The sequence below is a fragment of the Octodon degus genome, unplaced genomic scaffold, assembly GCF_000260255.1.
Source record: "Octodon degus isolate 3935 unplaced genomic scaffold, OctDeg1.0 scaffold00122, whole genome shotgun sequence".
NCBI classification, from domain to species: Eukaryota; Metazoa; Chordata; class Mammalia; order Rodentia; family Octodontidae; genus Octodon; species Octodon degus.
The window spans coordinates 6475997-6483430 of record NW_004524698.1 but is presented as its reverse complement, the minus strand read 5'-3'; the positions used below and the strand labels follow the sequence as shown (position 1 = coordinate 6483430).

Below are 7434 nucleotides of genomic sequence, written 5' to 3'. Positions count from 1 at the left end.
CTTTTTTTTTTTTTTTTTTAAACAAATCTTTCAGGTTTAATCTGTCCATTATGGTGATAGAGTGAATAGAGTCCATCATTGTTTTTTGTCTGGAGTGTGGCAACTGGTTACCCTGTCCCTGTTCTCAGCACCTTTATTCATCCTCTCCATAACTGAGGGACTTCTAAAATGCAGGTCTGGACATGTCACTTACTTTCCTACTCCAAGCATCCTTCTGTGGCTCCCTGTATTCAGGGTATAACCTGAGCTGCTGAACGTGCTGTGGTCCATCCACCTCTCCACGTCTCTGCCGCCTAAGCACAGCAAGGACAAGGACTTCTGTTCTGTGAACTCAGAATTCTTAGTGACCTCCAGGAGGCTGACCCTTTGCCATCAATAAACTTTGTAGAATGGATGGAGAGATAGATTTATCAGGAGCCTTGTGTATGTCATTCCAGGCTCTATTTCTTCAGTTCTTTTTCTAATCATCTCTCAAAATCCAAGTTGGGGCTTATTTCCCAAAGACACCCCACTGATGCCTGGCCCCCTCCTGAGCACACCTGGGACTTCTTGTAACACTGACTCCATGGGCCTGGGGTTGGCCTGGCTCTACCAAATGCGGCTTTCCAAGGGCAAGGCCCTGGGATGCTTCATTTCTGTCCTTAGTGGCAGGCATGTGGTAGGTACCTAATGAAAGTATGAAGACCAAATTTAATGAAGGAATGTTCTGACCCACTCCTACTATGGGTATCATCAGGCATCTAGCTGTTGTTTATTGTCAGAAGCTAGTCACGTGGGACGTTCATAAGATTCATTAGGCAGTGGAGGTTACTCCTAAGCCTGGTGTTATCTTGGTTCTTTGAGACTGGAACTACCTCCTCATTTGGGGCATGAACGCATTGGAAGCCTTCAGGCTGGAGCCCTTCTCCACTGCACTGTCCTAGTGGCTGGCCTGGCACTTCCAGTCCCCTGTAACTCTTAGTGGCTCAAAACACCAGGAGTGTGTGAGAATAGGCCTTTTGCAGATGTAGAAAGTGCAGCCAGTATAAGGATGACTTTATTTTTCAGTTGGCAGGGAAAGCAGAGACATGGTAAATAGCACAGAGAGCCTAGGTTACCACACTAGAGCTACTCTGCCAAGCTCCTAGATTAAAGTTTTTTAATGAGCCGCACAGTGTAAGACATTTTAAAATTGGGCTCTTTATGAAGACTAATACTGCTGTCATAGGCTACTTTATGAAAACCCACGGGGACCTTTAACTGTAGCAGAAGCTCCCTCATTTAAACCATGAAGGTTAAACAATAAAAACTAATTTTCTAGTCCCAGAATACCCATCATGCTGCCAGGAAAAGCATCATTTTGCTTTATGAAAACAAGGTCGTGTTCTTCCTCAGTCCTTTGGTGGGCGGAGCACAGTAGTTGTTTCCTAAGGTGTGTCTCCTCACTCAGCAGACTTCTTTTTACCACCAATGGTACCCAAGTGGCCTTACCTGGGCTGGGAAAAGGACGAACCTCCATCTTGGTCAGGCTCCTCACAGGGAATCTGCATAGATGGTGGTGGGATGGTGCTGATTATGATGTAGGAAGGAGTGAGATTAGGAGGTTAAGAGTGTGGTCTTGGAGGAGGATGTAGAATGCATGTTGAGTAGACTCTGCTTTGGGAGGTTTTTTTTTTTTAACTCAGTAGTTTTATATTTAAAAAATTAAAGAATTTTAGAGATCAAAATGCAAATGAACAGATTTACATCAGAGATGGCTCTTGCCTTCATGGTTAGTGGCATCGGTACCCTGTTTCCCTTCTTCCTCACCTCTGCTGCACTGATAAACTTCTACCCACTTTACATTCTTCCCCCATTGGGCATAGTGAGGAGCTGCCTCTCCCCTTCCGGGTGCCCTGGCTGCTCCCTTCCTGCTGCCTTGTAAGGCTCTGCACTAAGGAACTTGGGCTGAGAAGTAGTTTCATTTAAGCAACAGACTACTTCATGGATTTCACTCTTAAAATTCTTTGTTTTGCACACTCCTTCCTTCCCTGCTGGGATGGAGCCCAGGGCCTTTTGCACTCTACTGCTGAGCCATACCCTAGTTTGAGGCTTCCTTATGAAAAAGCTAAGGGGACTGGCAGCATTTAAACCATAAAGGTTAAATAGTCTTTCACCAGTCACCACTGACTTTCCATCAAGAAGTAGGGGGTCACCAGCTCCATCCAGGTCACAGAAAGTCTCCCCTCAAGCTCTGTGGATTTAAAGATCCAGATAAGATTCTGAGGAGGGAGGAAAGCTGAGATAGAATCCCATCTTTTTAGTGGCACAGTACCTAGCTGCTGTTATTTCTGTACCTTGTGAACCAAAATGCCATGGAAGTAATAGCTCAGCAATGAAAGATAATGAGACTCTGCTGATGAAATGGCAAGGTGTCCTCCTGAGGGAGGAGGCAGCAATGTGTGTCAAGGTCTGCGTGCACAGGGGGTGAGGCACTTGCTGACAGAACTGTCACTAACTTCTTGTACTGCCCCCCAGGTCATCTCAGAGCATCCTCGCAGGGGCATGAATGGGGGCACAGAGGAGGAACAGCAGGACAGCCTGATGGGTAATCATATTATCTCGCTAGTGTAAGAGCCTGAAAGAGTAAATAAAATCGGAAAGCTATAATAGATACTGTGAAAGGGAAGGAATCTGTTCAAATGGAAGGAACAATTGGGATGAAGAAAACGACAAAGGAAAGAAAGAAGGGGAAAAGATATATTTATGTACATATACAGGATACCTTGAATAATTGTACTGCTGATTTCTGCTGGTCTGTTGAAAGGAGCAGTTAATGCTTACGTTTTTTTCCTTTCCTCTTTTAATTTCTTGTGACTTTTAAAACCAATTTTGCGTCCTTATAGCTGGTAATCTAAACAACTAATTTGAAGACAATATTATACAATATAACAACTGTTGTCAAATTCCTATTCTGTTTAGTGAATTTCGGTACCATTTCTTAATTTTTTTTTTTTTACTATTTTTAAACTCTTTAAAAAAGAAAAAGAAAAGCTACTGTGTTCCCTACATTCGCAACACTTCTGACACCAAAGGCTCTAGCCTTGTCTTTACCTGAAGCAGTTTGGAAGTATACAGCAGTACCTTGGTGTCCTACAAGTCAGACATGACCCTATGACTGCGTTTTGGTGAAGTTTCCCAGGGCCTGCCCTTTGGGTTCAGTAACTTGCTTGAACTGCTCACAGGTCTCAGGAGGCACTTGACTTACTACTACCCATTTATGATGAAGGACCCAACTCAGTGAGAGCCCGATGGACAAGAGACCAAGGGCAGGGGATGGAAAGGCAGTTCATGGAGTGCTGTCTTCCTGGCCCCCTGATGTGTTTACAGTGCAAAAGCTTCCCAAACCCTATTATTTAAGGTGTTTATGAAGGATCTCTTATGTAGATATGGTTGATCAAACTACTTGCTGTTGATTACTGAACTCTGTCCCTGCCTCACCCACTCTGTAGAGGTCAGGGTGTAGGATCAGGGGATAGGTCAGAGGGTAGGGTGAAAATTAGCCCCCTAATGTTGTAGTTGGATCTACTGACAACTAGTTCCATTTTCCAAGTATAAGTTAAAACCTGGTGAGAAAAAGCTTATGAATAAACGAAAGATGCTTCTACCCCACTATCATTCAAGAAATTCCAAAAATTTGAAGAACTCTGTGCCAGGAGTTGGGATAAAGATTAATCACACATTTCTTTTTATTTCACAGTATCACACAACACACGAGCGCAGTCATACAGGGTCTCATAAGCCCATAGACTTGTTCTTAAGTTTGCAAGCAGCTCCTGGAACATTAGAGGGAGAGAGGAGACGTTCCTACTTGTACCTGAGGGTGCACCTTAGATGGGTCAGTTTGAGGAGGGCTGGAGACAGAGAGCAAGTAGATCAGAGCTGTTATTGTAATCCCAGTGAGAAGCATGAAAGCCTTGAGGAAGGCCTTGGTACCTGCTGAAGAGGAGTGGTTGGATTTCTGAGCCTGCAGAACTTCTCTGCAGGAGTAGGAAGCTGGGTATTCACTTTCAGGGACCACCCACGTGTGGCATTCACGTGATAACTTGCTGATGAATGCACTGTCCTTGTAACTAGGTTGGAGAAGAATTACATGAAGGATATCATTAAGATGTTAAAATGAATGTATTACATATGCTAACAAGTGTATGAACCCTGTGTTATATCTGGCAAACGGGGTGTTAAATCCTTGTTCAACCAGCCAGATGTCCCTGCAGCTGCTGCTGGTATTGCAGAGGGAGGCAGCCACCTGAGACCCTGGCTCCGAGCCGGTGCCAATGGCTTCTGAAGCAGCTGGCTGTACAAATTGCTTCTTCTGTGTCCTGATTGACAGGTACCACATGGATCGCAGGATCCGCACTGCAGTGCGTGGAGGCTTTGCCAGCTGATGAGCCCAGACTCTGGCAATTTGACCTTTTCAGGGAATATTTGCAGCTGGGAATGTCCGCATTTGAAACCTACATCTATTTATATTATTTTGTAGGATGAAAAAAAAAAGCATTACAATGAAGTAAACTTTAAGCCAAATTTAATAACAGTCACTTCTGAATTGAAATGTTATCACAGTCTTGTTTGGGGCAGTGATTCACCTGAGTTTGCCAAGGGGGCTTAGCATTTGCTATAAATACTGAAATTACCTGAAGCAAACTTCCTAAAAGTGCTCCAGGAGCTGAGGAGTATTCATGTGTTTACTCTTGCTCTCCCAGCCCCCACCCCCAGCAGGCCCAGTTTGCTAAAATGACCATCTCTGGGATGTCTCCGCGCTCTTTTGGTAAAAGATCCTAAAACATTTTAAAAGAAGTTCAACGGTCTGGAGGGAGCCGGGGGCTAAGCCTGGAGTGTTTTCCTTATCATACTCTTGGGAAATGTGCTTCTTGGATGTTCCATTCAGGAGAGGTTGAAGAAGGGCAGTGCTAGAGACCACACTTACACAATCACATTGATCTTTTGTGTACTTTGTTTCCTGGAGGAGAAATTATGAAATCCCAACTTTTTTTTTTATGGGTTAAAATGAAAGTTGAGATTTAGAGAAAAAATCAAATTGTTTGTTTGCCTGTCTGTTTAAATATACCCTGACAGCCAAAACAAAAAGTTGATGCCATCTAAATAGAAAGATCCCACAATGAAAAAGTTTTTAAGTGTTGTGAAACTTCCTCAACTCTGTGGACCTTTTCAAATCTGCTCCGTGTCTCAAGCCTGTCAATTTTGGACAATGTCCACTAGATGGCAGTATGTCAGAGCGTTTATTTTATCCTAGCCCGGGCAGAGGTTCTTTGAAGGCCTCCAGTAGTTGAGTTTTTCTTTTTGTCCTAGTTTGAAGGGTTAAAGGGAACAATTTGGGCCTAAAGTATTAATGAATTTGCTGAAAAGGCTACTTGTTATTGCTTGATAAGGAAGTTCTTCATTCATGTCAGTTTTCTTAGTAACATTGTAGATAATGGTCATAGTTTATAGAAAACAAGAGGCAATTCTCTTTGCCCTTTGCATGTAGCAGGTGCTAAATAGATGTATTTCGTGAAGGCAGATCTCTGATCTTCATGGGGCAGAACATTGGGTTCTCTTGAGGATAACCCATAGTAGTTGGTGGCCTGGAAAAGGTAGGGAGTGCCTTTGTCCAGCTTCCTCCCACTGCAAGCTGCTTCAGACTGTTTACTGGGAGGTGGGTCCAAGCCACTCCTACTTCTTTATACAAATGTGGGTATTCTGGTACTTAGGTAACTATGGTTACACTACATGTTTATCCAGAGAGTTAAAACTAGCTGTGTTTTTATTAATGTTGGCTTAAAATGAGATAAAACACATAAAAAATTTAAGATGTCTTTCATATGAATAATTTGTTTAGAAAAAAAGGAGTTAGGATGCTCTTTGTAGTGTTTTCCCCAAATTAGATTTTCAGAACTTTCTGAATTCATACAAACAAACAAACACCCCAGAAGCAATGCCCAAATGATAAGATTTGGAATAAAGAGCTCTACAGATTTTAAAATGCTCTAATTAGCTTGAGAGAAGTAGAAAACAAATGGGGATGAAAATCAGTGTAAATGTGAAGCTTGGGAAATTAATGGAATTGTCAGTTGGTGTGAAAATTGGGTGCCCTTTCAGAAGGGTTCCTATAAGCTCAGCAATAAAAAACATTAAGAGCTATTCTAGCAAGATTTGTGCTTGGGATATTCCTAGCAGAGCGTCTGATCGGTGATGGCTCTGCTTGATACAGGGAAAAGAAACTCCCACCCTGAAGGATAGCCGCGACAAGTTCACGCGCTCTAAAATCGAAGAAAGAGTTTTAGGAACGATGGAGGTTAAGAGCAGAATATATTTATTAGGGGAAAAGAAAGCTTCTGTCTGAAAGAGGGGCATAAGGAGACCCAAAGAGCTGCCTTTTTAAGGGATTTTTATAGAACAAATCCACAAGGTGAGGCAAGTCCGACAAGGGAAACATGGGAACTTGCTAGGTGGGCATGAGGTGAGACAAAACTATGGTCAACCAATAAGACTATGAATATAATTGCTCAAGTAATATTGATTACATCAGGATCAAATGGGAAAATGAGTCACATAGCAAGCAGCCATGAATACAGAAGAGGGGCTTTTCCTGTTGGGGGTTGGGTCTGTGACTCTTCCTGACTTTTTCAAGGTGATTGATACTGATTTAGAATATCAGTTCCTGATGTCCATCCCTAGGGAAGTATGTGGGTACGTTTGTTTTATCTTTTGTTTTGAGGTCTGGCCTACAGCAAAAGTGCCTATCTCTCTCGCAGTTGTAAGGTACCTTGTCTTCCATATTGGCTCCTTCCAAGGCTTCAGCCTTGTCAGTCAGCCCTGTCTGATTGCCTATAATATTTCTATCTGACTCAGCTTCCTACCACATGTTCAGCACAGCGGACTGTGCACCATCCTCTGTGCAGGTGCACTGCTTCTTGCCCTTTGGCCTGCCAGCTTTAGTTTGGGAGGTTCACCAGTCAAGCCTAGAGCATGAATTGGTCAGTTCTGAGCCAGCTGTGTTTTTGAAGCCTCTGGAAAATCTAAGATCATATTTCCTGGTTGGTTTTTTTTATTTTTTCTAGTTAGTGTTTTCATTTTCTTTTATAATTAGATCTTCATGAGACAAGGAAATGGATTTTCATGTTTAAACTTAAGCTGAAACAACCAAAGTCAAATTAATATTATGATCACTACCTCTAAATGCATACTGAATAAAAGATAATATTTAATATTCAGAATACAGAAACATCTCAGAAAAACTATGTGACACCAGTGTGCATATGTTTGAGGTAATGTTTGTATAACTCAAATCCAGAGAAAACACTGTTTTTAGGATACATTATATGTTAACTTTTTAAGTCAAGAATTCTATAATGCAAAATAAGTTCAGTTCAATACTATGATAGCTATGCAGAGATATAAACCCTTATTGCT

The 7434-nt window shown here is 42.3% G+C and overlaps 1 protein-coding gene across 1 annotated transcript in view; it reads left to right on the top strand.

Moving 5' to 3' along the window:
- The window catches only part of Tnfsf11 (TNF superfamily member 11), a 32847-nt gene that overhangs the window by 14227 nt on the left and 11186 nt on the right, over positions 1 to 7434 (top strand). The window lies entirely within an intron of this gene.